The 19,987-nt window shown below is 43.7% G+C and overlaps 1 pseudogene; it reads left to right on the top strand.

Moving 5' to 3' along the window:
- LOC137034931 (NLR family CARD domain-containing protein 3-like) overlaps positions 1-19,757 on the top strand; it is a 32,834-nt pseudogene extending 13,077 nt beyond the window's left edge.
- The last annotated feature ends 230 nt before the right edge of the window (positions 19,758-19,987 follow it).

The raw sequence follows: 19,987 nt of genomic DNA, 5'->3' as shown, positions 1-19,987 counted from the left end.
AGATTGTATAAATGTAGAAGTGAAAATGACCTCTATCTGTTTTTCTTGCTTTTTGTTCCTGTGTTTAGATGAACTGGTCTTCATTCATCATCTAAAATATGGCCTAAAGAATAAGTATCAATGTGTGTTTGAAGGAATTGCAAAGCAAGGTGACTCTACACTTCTGAATAACATCTACACAGATATCTATATCACTCAGGGTGGCAGTGAACAGGTCAATACTGAACATGAGGTAAGACAGATTGAAGTTGCTTCCAGACATCATCAATCACAAGAAATACAGGTTGAATGCACCAAGATGTTTGAAGCACCTGAAAAACACAAGGAGATCAGAACTGTACTGACAAAAGGAGTTGCTGGCATTGGCAAAACAATCTCTTTGCAAAAGTTTGTTCTGGATTGGGCTGAAGGAAAAGAAAATCAAGATGTCAGTTTCATATTTCCTCTTCCATTCAGAGAGATGAACTTAAAGGAGAAAGAAAAACTAAGTTTGATGGATCTTATAACTCAGTTTTTCCCAGAGACAAAAGGACTGAACATTACAAGAAGGAAAAATTTCAAAGTCCTGTTCATCCTTGATGGATTGGATGAATGTCGTCTTCCTCTGAAGTTTGATAGTAATGAGACGTGGTGTGATGTATCGTCACCAGCATCTCTGGATGTTCTCCTAACGAACCTCATCAAGGGAAATCTGCTTCCTTCTGCTCTCATCTGGATCACCACCAGACCAGCAGCTGCCAGTAAGATTCCTCCTGACTGTATCGACCGGCTGACAGAGATACAAGGATTTAATGATGCACAAAAGGAGGAATACTTCAGAAAAAGAATCACAGATGAGAAAATGACCAACATAATCATTGATCATGTGAAAAAATCCAAGAGTCTCTTTATCATGTGCCACATCCCAGTCTTCTGCTGGATTTCAGCCACTGTTCTCCAGAACTTTTTGGAGGAGAAAAGAAATAATAATCTGAAAAATAATCAGGCTGATGAAGCCTCGAAAACACTGCAGGAATTAAAAACTGAAGACACTCCCAAGACTCTGACACAAATGTACACACACTTTCTCCGCTTTCAGATCCAGCAGAGCCGCCGAAAATATGATGGAGAATACAGACCAGATGTTTCCTGGGATAAAGATGCCATCTTTTCACTGGGGAAACTGGCATTTCAGCAGCTTGAAAGAAACAATGTGATCTTCTATGAATCAGACCTGGAAGCCTGTGGTATTGACGTCTATAATGCATCAGTGTATTCAGGCATGTGTACCCAGATCTTTAAGTAGGAAACAGGGATCATTCTTGGTAACATGTACTGCTTTGTTCACTTGAGCATTCAAGAGTTTATTGCAGCAATTTATGCACATCTGTTTCTAGACATCAACAAGAAAAGTGTGTTTGTTCAGGAGTCTACAGAACAGGAAAACAAAAATGAAACCATGATTGATTTGCTCAAGACTGCAGTAGACAAGGCACTCGAGAGTGACAACGGACACCTGGATCTTTTCCTTCGCTTCCTCCTCGGTCTGTCACTGCAGTCTAATCGGCGACTCTTACAAGGTCTGTTGACACAGCAAGATAGCAATGCCCAGAGCAACGAGGAAATAGTTCAGTACATCAAACAAAAATTAGAAACTAATCTGTCTACAGAAAGATTCATCAATCTGTTCTACTGTCTGAATGAACTGAATGATCAAACTCTGGTGAAAGAGATTCAGACTCACCTTAGCAAAGGAAGTCTCTCTTCTGTTGACCTTTCACCAGCCCAGTGGTCTGCTTTGGTCTTTGTGTTGTTGACATCAGAGGAAGAGCTGGAGGAGTTTGATCTTCAGAAATTCAAGAAATCAGACGAGTGTCTCATTAGATTATTGGCAGTCATCAAAACCTCCAAAAGAGCTCTGTAAGTCATTTAGTAAATTTACTGTTCATGTAAAAATATTGTAAAATAAATGTAATATTTGTATACAGAACAATTTATTGAATGTGTTCCATCTAATTCTGTGATTTGATTTATTTCCCTTGTAAGTTAAATGATTGTAACCTTACAGACAGAAGTTGTTCAGCTCTGGCTACAATTCTTGGATCAGATACGGATCTGAAAGAGCTGAACATGAACAATAATAATCTATGAGATTCAGGACTGAAGCTGCTTTGCACTGGACTGGAGAATATAAAGAGTAAATTGGAGAGACTGAAGTAAGTTGTGTAACAACAGACAAAATATTTTTGTCTTATTTTGCTTTTGAACTAACTTTGAATTAAGTTATACAATGAGCAAAATATAATTTACTTTAGAAATTTACATTGTTCAAGTGGTTGTTAGAAAAGCTGATTAATCAGTGGAATGTTACACTTTCATTCCTGTTGTAGACTTTCAGACTGCAGCATCACTGAAGAAGGTTATAAAGCTCTGGCATCAGCTCTGAGATCAAACCCTTCACACCCTAAATCGCCATCACCTGCTTTCAAATGGAGCGGCATTTAATAGACAGAGCCGTAGTTCACTGACAAGCCACGCAATATCGCGTTCATTATCGAAGGCGATTCATCTGCGATATGAACGCGATATTGCGTGGCTTGTCAGTGATCTACGGCTCTGTCTATTAAATGCCCACTCCATTTGAAAGCAGGTGATGGTGATTTAGCGGTAATCAGGGAACCGGCTTTACTGACAAAATGCGCGTGACAATCGCATGCGATATATCGCCCAGCCCTAGCCTCTTTAGAATATTTGGCAAGGACACATTGACTTCAAGTTAACCAATTCAAAATTATTTGTGTAATCAATGTTTAAAGTAAAGGTGTTAAGTTAAAAATAACTTTTTACACTGTAAAAAGTAGTGTTAAAAGTAACTCCAGCTTGTCACAAACAATAATTGTCTATTTTTCTTAGTATGTTTTATGACATTTAGTACAGAACTGAACCCTGTTTCATCTTTTTGCAGGTTTTTGAGTCCTGCTGCAGATGAAGCCTGTCAGTATGTGAGAGGAATTGTGGGTAAAAACCCATTACTCCTGAGAGAGCTGAATCTGAAAGGACGTGAACTAGAAGACACACGAGTGAATTAGATCGCTGCTCTACTGAAGGATAAACACTGTCAACTCAGCGCACTGATGTGGGTAGAAAATGTTATATGACTACTAGTAATGTTACAGTAGTTTATATTCCTCATTTGAGTCAGAGCTGTTTATTTCTCAGCATCACACAGAGCTACAGTAAAGTGGTGTTTTAAAATGTAACAGGCAATTCAAAAGAAAGAGCTTTAAACAGTTCAGTGCTTTTCAGTGCCGTGATATTATTTCTTTAAAGAAGAAATTTAAGATTTTTTTTGCAAACATACTTTGCAGAGTTTCTTTACAACTTAAAAGTACTTACTCTGCTCAGTTATACAGTAACTTAAATAAGCACAAGTCAACCTGCCATACAAAAACAAGACACAGATACTATACGGTTCCATTCTAAATTGTTAAACATACCAAAAAACAAATGAAAAATATAACCATTCTAAATGCGTGGAAACTCAGCGATATGAAGGTGGGTTGATGTAATTAGTGAACAGTTCCTCTGTCAGAACAAGCAATCGTGGAGCCTCTGATGTTCATGTGTACATAAACTCCACTGATCCTCACAAACGTTTCCAAAATACGCTTGTTCGACGAGAATCCGTTATAAAAAAAATTCATGACGCGACACGAATATATTGAACTGTGTTCATACAGAAATACGATGTTATAGTGATCAGTGAACTGAGAGCACACATGCACGTTTTGTTTGTGCATCAATGATAACGGACTCTCGCATACCTAATGTACGACTCCTGTTTGAATGTACACTGTGTTCCAAATTATTATGCAAGTAACATATCAGTAAGATTTTAGTACAATAAACATTCAGATTTTAGTTTTTCTAAGAATATGTTTGTTTGTTTGTTTATCCATGTCTTTTTAGATAACTGGTATCAATCTCAGACAAAATAATTTGCCAGATCTATGGAAACCCTACTTAGAGGTTATTGCACATTATTAAGCAAGTCACAGTTCTCATGCAGTATGCAGAGGAAGAAAGATCTTTCTGAAGTTGAAAAGCATGAAATGGTGCAAATTTGTGCAAAAGGCATGAAAAAACTAATATTGTGTCGAAACTGAATGGAGATTATCAAATTGTCATAAGATTTGTGAGTGATTTAGAGCACAGCAGAACTCGGTCAGATAAAGACTTATTCATGAAAGTTCCTGTCAAAAAAATTAATTGTATTAAAAGGGCAGCTATAAAAAAGTCACAAACAGGTATTTGTTGAGCAGCAAACAGGTATTTGAAGCTGCTGGTGTCTCTGGAGTCTCAAACCTCACAAAGAGAAACATTTACAGTGGGTGTAGAAATAAATTTTCAAACAGTTTAATGCTGTGGTGTTTTTATGCAGCATGGGATAGTGCATAGTGCATTGTATTTCAGATGGCACTATCCTCCTTTTTATACCATAGCTGAAAATGGCTAGTTATGAACTCCACATATCTTACAAAAGTCATTTAAATGCCCTCCATCTCACTTCCCAAAATTCCAGCCCAAATCATCACCCACCAGCTCCTTGCTGATGTCACAGTCTTGTTGGAATGTGGTGGCCATTCACCAACCATCCAGAAATCCATCCATTTAGACCATCCATTGTAGTACGGCATTAGTCAGTGAATAAAACTATTTAAAAATGAGTCTTCATGTTTTTCTAAACCCACTGTAAATTTTCTCATTGTGAGGTTTGGTTTGCAGTGGTTAAAATGCATCTTTATGCACAACTGCCTACCTGCATGGAGAGCTTCTTGAGACTCCAGAGACACCAGCAGCTTCAAATACCTGTTTACGGCTCAACAAATACCTGTTTGTGACTTTTTTATAGCTGCCCTTTTAATGTAATCAAGTTTTTTGACATGAACTTTCCTTAATAAGCCTTTATCTGACCCGAGTTCTGCTGTGCTCTAAATCACTCACAAATCTTATGATAATTTGATCATCTCCATTCAGTTTCACACAATATTAGTTGTTTTCATGCCTTTTGCACAACATTGCATCATTTCATCTTCAGAAAGATCTTTCTTCCTCCCCATATTGCATGAGAACTGTGACTTGCTTAATGATGTGGAACAGCCTCTAAGTAGGGTTTCCATAGACCTGGCAAATTATTTTGTCTGAGATTGATACCAGTTATCTAAAAATACATGGATAAATAAACAAGCATTTTCTTAGAAAAACTAAAATCTGAATGTTTATTGTACTTAAATCTTACTGATATGTCACTTGCATAATAATGGAATGCAGTGTATTCGTCTTCACCTTCATTACAATCGTCATCCATCAAAACCTTTTTAGCGACACTGGTTTTCTTTATCCAACTGGGAATTGTAGTTTGGGTATCCTATGTTCATGGAGCAGTTGGGTGTTTTAAGCCACCGTTCAGTCTAAATTTCACAGCAGCACGATGAGAAACGGCCTGGGCTGAAACAATGAAAAGGTACGAGAGAGGTGGTGCTTTGTTTTAAATGTATTTTTTAATTAATTTAATTTTATCTTTTTTAATGTAAAGTGTTAATAATAAAAATTAATTACCTTAATATATAGTTAACTTAATTATAGGATCACTGCAGGCCACAGGTTGAAAAACACTGCACTAAAGCAAATGAACAACTTTTTCCAAAACTTGAATGTCTTCTGCTGAACAATTTTTAGTAATGCTTTAGATTACAGCCCGGAAAGTACTGTGTAATTACAAAGAATTTAAAGTGTAACTTTCGATAATTATAGTGTAACTATACAGTAAGTACATGTAAGTATAGGGGAACAATATGTAAAGTATTGGGAATAAAGGGGTAACAACCAGGAAAATAACAAATTATTTATACTGTAAGTATTTTAGAACTAAGGGGTACTTACACTATTATGATAGATAACAATCTTACATTTGGGAGCAATTTAGCGAAAAAAAGTGCACTGATTAAGTTGTTTCAAGGCAAGTAGAAAGAACTATTGCAATCTTATTTAATACATGGGGAAATATGCTTTTGTCTCATGTAGTTACAGGGTAAGTATGACATTGTGGGCCGTAAATTAAAGTGGGGCTTGTTACACTCTTGTTTCATGTAGTTACAGGGTAAGTAATTAATAAAATGCAAACAATCTGATATCACTGACTCCGAAACCTTTATTTGAAAAACAACTTTATTAAAAATAGGTCTACAACAGTTATTATTCATTTTTTAAGATCAACTTTTCATTTCAAATTCTAAAGTCCTGACAGAAAGTAACAAGTTTTGTCCGTTTTTGGTTGTTGTTGTGTCTCACTTGGCTTCCACCTGCTCTTTTTTCTCAACTGATGAATCTTAAGAAGGAATCCCATTGCTATTCTGTATTATAAGAAAATACAGTACACCCTGAAATTTTCTCATGGTTTAGGCTATTCATCTTTTTGCTTCCGACCAGCTGTCACCAGCGCCTGCATGAGAGTCGACTTCACGTTCGACGAAGCACATTGTAATGAGCAACGTGTAGCTTTCATGCCTTTCTCGCGGGAGATTCATGTGAAACTCGCGCGAGAACTGCCCTCTCTGTTATTCTGTCTTGTTTGTTTCTCATTCTCATTATCTGTAATTCTGTGTATTTTGCTGTGAGCATTAACAAAAAAAAAAAAAAAAACTGACGGCATCCAACATCTGCGTGAGTTTCTCGGCACGCTTACGTCACACTTCAAGTTACGTCAAGCATGAACTCTCAACCCTCGCATGCACGCGCAGAAGACAGTTGGTCGAAAGTTTTAAAAAATATTAAGATATTTGGTATTTTTCTTACAAATACGTATCGTTTCACTTCAGAAGACATCGATTCATCCATTGGGGTCGTATGGATTACTGTAGTTATTACTGTTTGTGCTTCGATTTTTAGGAACACGTGAGCTTGCAATATAAAGCATTCCCAGATTATTTATTTTTTCCTAAAAACCTTTTTGTGTTCATCTTAAGAAAGAAAGTCGTATACATCTCAGATGGCATGAGGGTAAAAGATGAGTAAACGGTGAGCACATTTCCAGGTGTACTGTATTTTCTTTTAATACAGAATAGCAAATGACATGGGTGTCACGGCTACACAATCTGCACATTCTGACACGAAAACTTACGCCACGCCCACTCGTTCACAATCACCTGAATACTGAACACCTGTGCATCATCACCAGAGCCACATAATAGCACGCCAGTCCCATTCACTCATTGTCTGGTCTTGCACCGATCCCTACACGTCACTCGACCTCGTCTTACCTGAACATTGTACCTTCTGTTGTCTTCATCGTCTTCATCTCCAGTCCTGAGTCCTCCGTCATCGTCTGTGTCACCATCGTCATCTACCAAGGAAAGTTGTCATTGTTATACCACTCGTCAGTTCTACGTTTCAAGATTCTTTACCTGTGTCTTCACCTGTGTCTGAAACCTCTGTTAATAAACACTGTTGCACTTACCTCATCTGTGTCCTCGTCTGTGTCTGACAGAAGACCAGACCAGATGCAGAGCTCTTCAGACACAGGCGGGGACCGCACCACGGATCCCTTCCTGGAACTGGTCAACGCTGTACGGTCCTCACTCCTTCAAAATACCACAACCACCGCACCGTCATCATCAACACCTACTCCACTGCTCACTTCTTCAGCTGCCCCTGCGAGTCCCATGGCCAAACCAGCGACGTACAGCGGCGCGGCGGAGGATTGCAGCGGGTTCCTACTACAATGCTCTCTTTTCCTGGAAGCCAATGCTCATCTGTTCACCACCGAAAGAAGCCGGGTGGCGTTCATCATTAATCTATTATCAGGCCCTGCAATGGGCCCAATCATTATGGGAAGCCAATTCTGCTATCCTTGGTTCTGTATCCTCATTCTGTTCCCAGTTAAAGGAAGTCTTCGGCCAGCAGACAGCTGATTTATCCATTCACGATCAGCTATTCAACATTCGCCAAGAAAGGAACGAAACTGTAAGATCATATGCTGTGCGCTTCCGCACCCTCGCTTATATAAGCGGCTGGAATGAAACCGCTCTCATCACAGCTTTTCGTCATGGATTACGTGAAGAAGTTAAACAATGGATCGTGGTATATGAAGATTCCCTGGGGTTAGAGAATCTTATCCAAAAATCCATCCGGGTTTCCCAACGACTCGCTGCTTGCAGTCACACCGCTCCCGCTGTAAATCCTCCGCCCGTCTCACCATCTGTCGCGCCTCCAGCACCTGAGCCCATGCAAGTTGACACATACCATCTCACCACCTCAGAACGACAACGCCGCATCAACTTAACGTTGTGTTTGTATTGTGGGGGAGATGGACATCAACTACCCACCTGTCCAGTTCGACCTCCTCGTCCAGCGGTGAGTACCATTCAATTACCTCCTCAAACAGCACGCTTAACTAAAACCTGGGTGAACCTAAGACATTGTCAATCTTCTGTTTCAGTACAAGCCCTCCTCAACTCAATCTCCTGAATGCCAAACGTCAACGCAGCCCCGTCGACCTGGAAATAACGACCATACAGGGAAAACCGCTGGGCCGAGGTCATGTCCGTTACTTCTCCCCCACACTCATCCTTCGCGTCGGTCACTTGCATGTGGAGGACATCACGTTTATGGTGCTGGAGGAGTCAACCGCTGACATTATCCTGGGACGCCCTTGGTTAAACCAACACCAACCTCACATCCATTGGCCAACTAGTGAAATCCTCAAGTGGGGTGTTGGGGAAAAATTTAATATGCCAATATCTGCTTCAAGCTATGCAAAACACCTCTCTGAGCTCAACAGACACAGTGTCTGCTGAAATCCAGGGGGGTAACGGTGAGACACCCAAACTGAGAGCTTTCCCGAACCTAGGGTATCAGATAATTTAAATAAGTTCAAAGACAGAAGGGGGACCATTGTGTTTCCTGCTTGTTAATTAAATTAGTTCTAAAGACAGAAGGGGAAGCCATTTGTGTATGTGTATTGTCACTTTTACCCTGTATGGAAAAGTACTGAGAAGAGTTTCTCAAACATTGGGGGTATAAATGTTTGTGGGTTCTCTTGTGTCCTTAGTTCACACTCGGGGCAGACATTGTATGGTTGTGTCGACTGTGGACTCTTTCTTGCAAGAAATAAAATCTTTATAAAGTGAATTCTCTTAAGGTTTGTCTCTTACTAGTGATGTCAGCTAATTAATTTTTGCCGCAACAATTTTGGTGTCAGAAGTGGGATTCCTTGGACGGACCTTCTGGACCTGGGCAGCACCGGTGACCTGCAATCCTGACCCAAGTCAGCCCTAACCCCGTTTAGATTCAGGGACGAGGGGCCGGTGCTGTGTATGTCCGGGAGGACGACCACTGGAATCAAGAGAAAAGAACCCGAGACGGCAACGGGAGCTGCTGGTAAGAGACAAACTTGGAAAATTCAGGGGGAGATTTTTTTTTAAATAGAATTTGGTTAAATTGAAAATTGAATTGATAGGGATAAACCATAAGGGGAGTCTGAATCTGTGGCAAATGCAGCGTGAACTGATGTTTTTTACGAGGTAAAAAAAAAAAAAAAAAACTGAAATCACGTGGGCGAATAAGAGGGACTGAGTTGTGTGCGGTCCGGGGACTAGAGGGACTGAGTTGTGTGCGGTCCGGGGACTAGAGGGACTGAGTTGTGTGCGGTCCCAAATAGGGCGCTATTGAGAGCGTCCGCCCGGCTGATCTTGGGTGAAGAGATCAGATCTGTACGGAGACGTCCAACAGATTAATAGCGCGCGCGCGAAAAGCCACAGAATCAGATGCCAATATGGGGAAATCCCAAAGCAAGCTAGCTGAATATGAGACACCGGTATTTTGTCAAATGAGAAAATTATATGGCCAAAGATGCATGCAAGATATAGAAAAGTTGATCAAATATCATGATTTCCCAAAAGAAGGAACACTTAGTAGTACAAGGTTGAAAACGGTAAAATTGTCGATCGAAGAAGGGAGTGACATAACGAAGGGTTGTGCTAAAAAACATGTATGTGGGAAATGTGAGAAAACAATTAATTGCTGGGTGGAAGAGGCAGATAATAGGGAAAGAAGAATGTTGAAAAAAGAAAAGAAAAATGAAGAAAAGGCGACTGCGCCTCCACAGAATGAGATTACTATTACTAACACATCTTATGCTTGTGCTTTTCCACATGAAACACCGCCGAGCTACACAATTTATCCCAATGCGGAGCTCCAAGGCCTGAAAGTGGACCCCGACCTCGACTGCTCTCCGTTTCCACCGAACCAACCAATTCTACCAGCCAAACCAACTCCAGCTCCCCAGCAGAGAGACGGGGGAGCATGCGCCGCTGAGATGAGAGAAGAGAGAGCACGCACAGCTGAACGGTCAACAGAAGGAGGAGCATGCGCAGCCGAGCCTACAGCAGAGGGGGCGCACACAGCTGAAAGCTTCCGGGGCAAAGAAACACTGCCGTCCGGAAGGAGAAAGAGACTAGTGATCCGGAAGACAAAGCAAAGAAAGAAAGGTGCGCAATCATATGTTTTACGTTCCAACACACATGCACGAGCCAGAATGCTGGAGTCAGACGGGGACTTCGATCTGAATCCTGATACCCTCACAGAGAGCGACGAGGAAGAGGAAGAGGAAGAGGAAGATTTTGAGATCCAGAGTCCGAAGAAAACAAAGAACTGGGACAGAACTGCGAAGGAAGAGCGGGTGAGCATCACAGCACCCATGGTGGAAGTTATGGGAACAAATTCAATAGAATTAGTATACCGCCCTTGGAATTTAACCGACATGAAAGAGGCGATGGCCCACCTGCCGAATCCCGACGACGCAGGGGACCGTTTCGCCACCGAACTGATGACATTCTGCCAAGAGTTCAGCTTGACGCTAAATTAATTGAAAAGAATCATGATGGCAAAGCTGGGAGGAATGAACTGGCACAAGATCAGCGCAGAATTACCAGCAGCAGATCACAGACGAAGTCACGTTAACTGGCATCATGCTTCAAACGACGGATATCGAGCAGCTGTGACGGGACTGACTGAGACTGTGAGGAGAGCATTTCCAGCGCGCATTGACATGTCCAGAGTGAGCCACTGCCGTCAAGAACCAGGTGAGAGCGTTCAAGTTTATTATGAGCGACTCTACAGTGTGTTTTGCAAGCACAGCGGGTTAAAGGAACCAGCAGATCGTGGCGACAGACCAACCACGTGGGAAAGTTGTTTGGCGAATAGTCTTTTGAATGGACTGAGACCTGAGATTTCCCAAGCCGTGAAACACAGCTATATTGAATGGACTGAAGGACGAGTAAGCACCATCATGAAACATGCCTTGCACGCGGAAGATGAGCTGAGGGCAAAGAAGGAAAGGTCAAGAATAAAAGAATTGCAGTTGGCAGCCGTGCAAAGACCGCAAAGATTCAGCGGGAACATATGGGGACACAATTCAGATAAAAATGGCTGTTATCTGTGCGGAGCTGATGACCACATTGTTCGTGAGTGCACGAGATGCAGGAAGTGCAAAATGGATGGACATTGGGCAATAAACTGCCCTGAACTGCGAAAGGCTGACTGAGGAAAAAGGATGCGGAGAGCAGGAGGAGATCGGGTGGACCACGGCCAAGGATGCAAAAACCGCCGCAAAGGGAAGTACACATTTACTAATATCAAACACACACACAAACGCACCCACACCTGAACACATGCACTGATAATGCAATGAAAAAAAAAAAAGCTTGCACCTCTTTGTGTGTTTCTGAAACAAACAGAGAAGATTTTGACAAATGTTTGATTATGTATAGCAGTAAGGGATTTTTAAACATGCCTGAATATCCGCTGCTAGTTGAAGGGACAATGATTTCATTTTTGGTAGACTCAGGGGCGACCCGATCTGTTTTGCGATCATGTTACTTGCCATGTGAACCAGCGCTAACAAACAAAACGCATGGTTCTTTGTCTGTATCAGGACATTATATAACAGAACTGTTCACTGTGCCACTAAAGTGTGAGACGGAAGGGGGCCACATGCTGAAGCATGCATTTTTAACTTCAAAAACATGCCCAGTACCCGTTCTGGACCAAGATTTAATGTGCAAATTAAATTTGGTAATGGTTGCAGATCCCTCAGGCATTGTAGTGAGAGAGGGTGAGCAAATGTATTTGAAAACAGAACCAAAAATGGGTTTACAAATGGCACATAACCAAAACTGAGTGGCCAAAAACAATCTGTGAATTGGGGAAAAATAGAACGCTGTCATTTGGTACAGATTTTATGATGCCTGACAATTTGCATTGCACGTCACTTCGCAACAGAACGAGATACTATGGAGAAAAAAAAAAAAAGGGTTCATGTCTTCTGTTCTTTTGCAGCTACATGGAGACAGAATGCGACCAGTGGGTTATTTCTCTGGCAAATTAGATCCAGTAGCAGCAGGCCTGCCGCACTGTCTGAGGGTCGTGGCAGCTGCTGAACAGGCTGTGATGGCCTCTAGAGAATTTGTGGGGTATTCTGACATGACATTAATGGTTTCGCATGCCGTTTCCATGATTTTGCAGAAACAGAAGACATCACATTTGTCAACAGCACGATGGCTGAGGTATCACACAATTTTGCTGGATATGCCAAACATCACAGTCAAGCGTTGCACAGTGCTGAATCCTGCCACTCTCTTTCTTAAAGAGGAGGATGGGGAGGAACATCATTGCTGTTTGACTGCACTCAAACAGATATGTACCCCGCGCCCTGACATTTCGGACACACTGCTCGAAAACAGTGAGCATATCCTGTTTGTGGATGGTTCTGCGTTCAGAGATCCACAGACAGGCCTGAACAAAGTTGGTTACGCAGTGACCACTGAATTCGAAACATTGACATCTGGCACATTGCCATCAAATTTTTTTTAGCTCAAGCGGCGGAGCTCGTAGCCCTAGCAGAAGCATGCTAGCTTATGGAGGGTAAAAGTGTAACGATTTACACAGATTCACGATACGCGTTCGGGGTTGAGAATGATTTTGGGGCTTTATGGAAACATATAAAAAAAAATTTTGAAATCTGATGGCCGGCCAATTCTAAATGCTTCTCTTGTGTCTACTCTTCTAGACACAATTCTCTTGCCAAAACAACTTGCTATCTGTAAATGCGCAGCGCATACTAAAAACAAAGATTTCATTTCAACAGGAAACACAAGAGCAGATATGGCTGCGAAGGCCGCGGTTAATGTACATGAGAATGAGAAAAAGAACCAGAGTAAATCTAAGCCCATTTGAAATTGTTTTTGGACGACTGCCCTTCATGGGAATGGAAGGGGGTAAACAACAGTTGCCATCCACAGATTTGTGTGAGCACAATATGTTTTACCGCAAAGAAAAGTCTTCTCTGTTGTCTAATGTCTGTGTGCGGGAGAAAGATTCTCAGGGGAAACCGGCTGAGACTCCCTTGCACAACATCAAGCCGGGAGATTACATGGTGAAAAGGGACCTGAGGAGGAAGAGCTGGAAGGTGAAAAAGCTTGAGCCTTTTATCGTGCTTCTGACGACACACCGCCGTCAAGGTAGCTGAGAGAGCGACGTGGGTGCATGCGAGCCATTGCAGAAAGGTCCCACCAGTGATCGGGGAGGAGGAGCCGAGAGGAGAGGAGCAGAGACACTGGCACAACATGGTGCTGAGCCAACCAGTTTTCAAAGAAAACACATCAAAACTAATCTTCCTCGTACGTCCTGGACGTACAACTGTGCGATCCACTTAGCAGTGCATTTCCAGCATAGTACAGAGAATGTTGAAGACTAATATGTCTCAGCAAATGGGTAAACTAACTGTTTATGACGATTACAATGAGTGGATGAACGAATTTGATGAGATGTTTAGCGAGGAGACAACTAAAATAAATTAGGGGATTTTTATTTATTTGTTTTTATTATTTTATTTAATCTGGGTAACATTTGAAGGGAACCCAGATATCTAAATGTTTCTTTATTTACAAATTTAAGAGAGTGATCATTTATACAAAAAATTAGAGATGAAGAGTGTAAGTGTGATGAGTAACTTAAATTTGCTTGTTTTATTATTATTGTTTATTATTCTTATTTTATTCATACCTACACATTTTAAATTTTTCTTGTGAGTTATCAAAGAATGATAAAAGGGGGAATTGTTGGGGAAAAATTTAATATGCCAATATCTGCTTCAAGCTATGCAAAACACCTCTCTGAGCTCAACAGACACAGTGTCTGCTGAAATCCAGGGGGGTAACGGTGAGACACCCAAACTGAGAGCTTTCCCGAACCTAGGGTATCAGATAATTTAAATAAGTTCAAAGACAGAAGGGGGACCATTGTGTTTCCTGCTTGTTAATTAAATTAGTTCTAAAGACAGAAGGGGAAGCCATTTGTGTATGTGTATTGTCACTTTTACCCTGTATGGAAAAGTACTGAGAAGAGTTTCTCAAACATTGGGGGTATAAATGTTTGTGGGTTCTCTTGTGTCCTTAGTTCACACTCGGGGCAGACATTGTATGGTTGTGTCGACTGTGGACTCTTTCTTGCAAGAAATAAAATCTTTATAAAGTGAATTCTCTTAAGGTTTGTCTCTTACTAGTGATGTCAGCTAATTAATTTTTGCCGCAACAGGGGTAAGAACTGCCATGAACACTGCATCACCCTACCTGTAAAAGTTCTTCAATCATCTTCTTCATCCAGAGAACCACCACTACTGATCCAATCTACCTCAGTTGAAAGTCCAGAAACCCAAGTCCAAGTAACCATTCCTTCAGCTTATCAGGCGTTCCAGGATGTCTTCAGTAAGCGGTTGGCAACTCAACTTCCACCTCATCGGCCATGGGACTGCGCCATCGACCTCCTGCCTGGGGCCACGTTACCAAAGGGAAGAGTGTACCCCTTGTCCATCCCGGAGCAGAAGGCCATGGAGGAGTATGTCCAAGAGGCTCTTCAGCAGGAATTCATATGACCATCGACTTCCCCTGCCGCGTCGAGTTTCTTCTTTGTGGCCAAAAAGGACGGAGGCTTGCGGCCGTGTATTGACTATCGCCATCTCAATTCACAGACAGTTAAGTTCAGCTATCCCCTTCCTCTGGTCCCAGCTGCCCTGGAACAATTACGTGGAGCCACCATTTTCTCAAAACTGGACTTGAGGAGTGCATACAACCTGATTCGCATACGGAAGGGGGACGAGTGGAAGACAGCGTTCATCACCCCGTCCGGGCACTACGAATATCAGGTGATGCCGTATGGGTTGTCCAATAGTCCGTCTGTGTTCCAGAATTATATGAATGAAGTTTTCCTGAACAAAGGCCGAGAATTAGTGTGTGGTTTTGCAGATTTGGTGTTTGGTTCTACTGTTTGAATGTCAGGTTTCAAAAATCGTGTGACATCTGTAAACCTTTAAAGTTACAATCATGCCGGAATATTAATTTAAACCTGCTTTCGCACTGCCGCTGATCCAGAGAGCGCAGCTCATGTCTGAAACAGCTTCACAGTGTTTTCAACTGACAGTAGGCTATTGCTGTTGCAAACATACGAAATATTGTGCTAAAAGTTTATATATAAACACCGATATTGTGGCATTCGCAATCAAAATGAGTAAATTACCTTTGAAACCAACAGCCATGGCTCATCTGTAAGGGCAGGTGGGGCTAAGCCCCACCAAAATATTCATTCAAACATAGACAATTGTAAATGTTTTCAGCATTCTGCTACAAATATTTTACAAATGAACGTTCCTCGGGGCTATAGCCTTCCAGTCAACCAGATACTCCAATTGACATCATCCAGAATGAGTGGAAGGGGGGCTCGACGGCTGCCACGTCAGGTTCTGTGACGGGAAGAACAGAAGGGTGGTGAGGCTTTAGCTGTGAAACATGGAATGTGGGATGAATTCTACTGTACTGTGCAGGGAGCTGGAGGCGATAAGTGACGGGGTTGATCTGTCGGATGAAAGTGAATGGGCCAATGAAGCGGGGACTCAGCTTCTTGCAGAGCAGACGCATTCTGATGTCCCTGGTGGACAGCCAGACCTTCTGCCCCGGTTGGTAGACTGGAGCGTCGGAGCGCCGAAGGTCAGCTGTCATCTTGCGTCTGCGCAGGGCTCTCTGCAGTTGGTGGTGAGCCGAGTCCCAAACCCTCTCGCTCTCCCGGAACCAGTAGTCGACTGCTGGAACGTTGGAGGGTTCCCCATCCCAGGGGAACAGTGGGGGTTGGTAGCCGAGTACGCACTGAAACGGTGTTAGTCCAGTTGTGGCTTGTCGGAGGGAATTTTGTGCGTACTCGGCCCAAGCCAGGTACTGGTTCCAGGAGTTCTGGTGGCCGTGACAGAAGGTATGCAGGAAGCGGCCTATCTCCTGGATCTTCCGTTCCGTCTGTCCGTTCGACTGAGGATGGTATGCGGATGACAGGCTGACGGTCACACCCAGGAGACTCGGGGAGATCGGTGACGAAGTCCACTCCCAGGTGTGACCAGGGTCTCTCAGGAACGGGCAGAGGATTGAGCTTGCCGGTGGGAAGATGGCGTGGGCTCTTGGAGATGGCGCACTCCCTGCAGCCCTGCACGTACCTTCTGACGTCGTTGGCCATGTTGGGCCACCAGAAGCATTGTTTGAGCAACGAGAGGGTCTCATTGACCCCTGGGTGGCCAGTGTCAAGTGGAGTGCGACGTGCCCGTGTGATGTATTGCAAGCCTTGAGAGCAACCCGGCGGAGAGCGTGAGGAGGCATCGGAGGAGGGTACGGTTTCTTCTGACCACTGGATGGGGCTTACGAAGATTGATTCTGGGAGGATAGTTTCAGGATCTTCAGGCTTTTCTTCTGGGGCATGGAGGCGAGACAGGGCATCAGCTTTAGTATTTTTAGAACCGGGGCGGTAGGATATGGAGAAGTTGAATCTTGAGAAGAACATGGCCCAGCGAGCTTGGCGAGGGTTGAGTCTTTTGGCAGCCTTTAAATACTCAAGGTTCTTATGATCAGTGAGAACTTGGAATGGATGGTTAGCCCCCTTCAACCAATGCCTCCATTCTTCTAGGGCAAGCTTGACGGCCAGGAGCTCACGGTCACAGATGTCGTTGTTGACCTCCGCGGGGTTGAGCTTGCGGGAGAAGGCACATGGATGGAGTCTACTTGGCGTCCCCTGCTGCTGTGAGAGGACCGCTCCCACTCCGGTGGTGGAGGTGTCCACTTCCACGGCGAAAGGTAGATGAGGGTTAGGGTGGACGAGGAGGGGAGCGGTGGTGAAGGCTCCTTTGAGGGTCTCAAAGGCGTTGATGGCTTGTGGGGACCAGGACAGAGATTCGGGCTGGTGATGGAGCAGGTTGGTGAGTGGACTGACAATGGTACTGTAATCTTTGATGAAGCGACGGTAGAAATTGGAGAATCCGAGGAAGCGCTGGAGTTCTTTGATGGTTGTTGGAGTGGGCCAGGTCTGGATAGCGGAGACCTTCCACTCGTCCATCCGGATGCCACTGTGGTCAATCAGGTATCCCAGGAACTGGACAGAGGGCTGGTGGAAGGAGCACTTTTCAGCTTTGAGGAAGAGATGGAATTGCCGTAAGCGTTGGAGGAGCTCCGCACCGTGGTGGCGATGTTCGGCCAAGCTCCGGGAGTAGATGAGGATGTCGTCTATGTACACAAGCACGAACTTGTGGAAAAACTCCTGGAGCACCTTGTGTATGAAATCCTGGAATACGGAGGGGCTATTGACCAGGCCATACGGCATCATGAGGTATTCGTAGTGGCCGGTGGGCGTGATGAAGGCGGTCTTCCACTCATCCCCCTCACGTATCCGGATGAGGTTATACGCGCTGCGGAGGTCCAACTTAGTGAACTCAGTGGCACCTCGGAGATGTTCCAGGGCCGCTGGGACAAGGGGAAGTGGGTAGCGGAACTTTGATCTTATTTAGAGCACGTAATCGATGCAGGGCCACAAGCCTCCATCCTTATTAGCCACAAAGAAGAAACTTGAAGCAGCAGGGGAAGTAGATGGGCGGATGTAACCTTGACTAAGGGCCTCTTTGATGTATTCCTCCATGGCGTTCTCCTCTGGTAATGACGGGGGGTAGATGTGTCCCCTGGGCACTGGCTCACCCGGTAACTGATCAATGGCACAGTCCCATGGCCGGTGTGGAGGTAGCTTGGAGGCGCGTTGCGGGCAGAAGACGTTACTGAAGGGGGCGTAGTCCGGAGGAACATCCACGGAGTGCTTCTCTACAAGACTTTCAACGGACATGGCGTTGATGGAGAGAGTCTTGGAGAGTGGAGAGTTCGGAACAGGAAGTGCTGGGAAGCAGTCGAGGAAACAGTGGTCGCCCCACTTCAGGACTTCGCCTGTGCGCCAGGAGATGGTGGGACTGTGTTGCTCAAGCCATGGGCGCCCTAGAACCACGTCAGCGGTGGACTCCTCCAGAACCAGCAGATGGATGTTTTCCGTATGAAGAATACCCACACGAAGTTGAAGTGGTCCCACACAGTGACGGATTGTCTTACGGCTCAGGGGTTTGCACGTGATGGAGTGCAAACGATAGTTAATCGGAGACGGGGAGATCTTGAGCTTGAGTTGTCATCAGAGGGCGCCGGAGATGAAGTTTCCTGCTGACCCTGAGTCGAGGAGCGCCACCACTGGAACAGAGGCATTTGCAGCAGTAAGGTTTACAATAGTAGTGAGTGGTTTCATTTTTTGAATGGAGGGATTTATTGCATTCACCACGGGCCGAGGAGGACGGGTTGGGCATGTGTGACATGCCCTGGATATCCACAATATAAGCATAAATTCAGGGTCAGCCTTCTCTGTCTTTCCGTTGTAGTGAGACGTGAATGATCGATTTGCAGTTGTGAGATGATGAACGCGATTTTAGCCGTGTCGGTGGGGTAGAGGTGCGGCTGCATCTCCAAGACCAGTTCGCATTGGAGAAGAAATCCGCTGCATTCCTCCGCCGATCCTGAGTAGGGCGCCGGTTTGGCCATGGGACTGGCAGTGAACGCTGGAGAAGGAGTGGTGATGGTGGGTGCGGAAGCTGCAGCGTTGATGGAAGACGGTGAGGATGGTTGTGGGGTGAGTGCTCGGCGTGTGAATGTGTGTGAGTGTGGTGGTTTTATGCTGGTGGTGATTGCAGTGCAGATGAGCTTCAGGTGATGGTGATCAGTAAGCTGGTGATTGAGTGCGTGGGTAAGGGAGTGAGGTGGAACCTGGCGTGTCTGTGACAGGAGGATTATGAAAAGTTTTTTCGTATTTAAAACGCCGCTTCTCATCCACTGTGCGAAGTTCTGCAAGCCACGCCCCTCTATCAACAGAACAAAATGCAGTGCTTTTTTTTCTGTAAAGTTGAACTGTTTGGCTAAGGTTAGAGTGCGTTTAGATCACTGTGTTAACTGTTTTGAGAGCAGTTACATTACTTTGGAGAAATGTGTCAAATCGATTGAGAAAAACTGTAAATGCTGTATTTATAAAGCCCTTAGTGGTATTTTGAGTTAAAAATGTGACTTTCAAATGACAAATTACAGTCAGATGTAATGCTTAGATCCTACAAAACCTAAACTGACCATAGATCTGAGACTTTTTCTCTTTCTATCTACAGTCTGTGTAGATGCAGTATAACAGAGAAACAGTGTCTCGTCCTGAATTCAGCTCTGAAATCCAACCCATCACACCTGAGAGAGCTGGACCTCAGTGAGAATAAACTAGGAAATTCTGGAGTGAAGCACTTATGTGACGTACTGAAGGATTCACATTGTAAACTGGAGATATTGAGGTGAGCAGAATTAACCTGTTAACCTGCACCCCCGCTTTTGGAAAATCCCAAGAAATGATATACCCAAACTAAAACAGATACAGTTCACGAATCCTTTGCACTAAAAGCCTAAGTAAGGTCTCATTTGAAAGCAGACACTTTACAGTTTATTGTAAAGTCATAATTAATTATTGTCACAATAAAGAAAATAGTTAAAAATAGCTTCAACATTTTGAAAAGTTATTGGAAATGTAT

Source organism: Chanodichthys erythropterus, chromosome 13, assembly GCF_024489055.1.
Source record: "Chanodichthys erythropterus isolate Z2021 chromosome 13, ASM2448905v1, whole genome shotgun sequence".
Taxonomy (NCBI): Eukaryota; Metazoa; Chordata; class Actinopteri; order Cypriniformes; family Xenocyprididae; genus Chanodichthys; species Chanodichthys erythropterus.
Note: the sequence above shows the minus strand (reverse complement) of the source record. Positions and strands in the feature narration are given on the sequence as shown.